Source organism: Scatophagus argus, chromosome 8 (assembly GCF_020382885.2).
Source record: "Scatophagus argus isolate fScaArg1 chromosome 8, fScaArg1.pri, whole genome shotgun sequence".
NCBI classification, from domain to species: domain Eukaryota; kingdom Metazoa; phylum Chordata; class Actinopteri; family Scatophagidae; genus Scatophagus; species Scatophagus argus.
The window spans coordinates 3761540-3762101 of NC_058500.1; positions in this window are offsets into that span (position 1 = coordinate 3761540).

Below are 562 nucleotides of genomic sequence, written 5' to 3' on the forward strand. Positions count from 1 at the left end.
ATGTTTCTGCCCCCACCCTCCTTCAGCTCAGGTTACACGCCCTCAAGGTGAGACAGGCAGCGGCAGCTCGGCCACACCCACAGCAACACGCAGTGTGGATCAGACCCGCTGCTCACCTGCTTTTGTCCAGGAGGGAGCGCAAAGAAATCCAAAGCTCAGGCCCACAAGCCCACAATAACACGATACAAAAACACGAGTTGTCTCATATACTCCTCCTCAGAATATGATTGTTAACACCCACAAGATATATGACATGATTTAAGTAGATATCAGCACCAGCTGTCAGTCAGGCTGACTAACATTACCAAGGAAACGGATTTCCTTTAATGTTTTCTCAGTTTGAGGAAAGAAACTTGCAGCTGCTGCTGTTGTTTTCATTATCGTGAAAACAAACAACCAAGACTTCCAGCTTATATGTTGTCAAAAGAAGGAGAGTTTTACACACACATAAATAAATAAATAAATTCTTGTCTAGATTTAATCATTTGTGATCTTGAGTTACTAATTATCGATTCATGTCCTACTCATATTTTCATTTCAGAGTTGTTTCTTTAATCTTTTT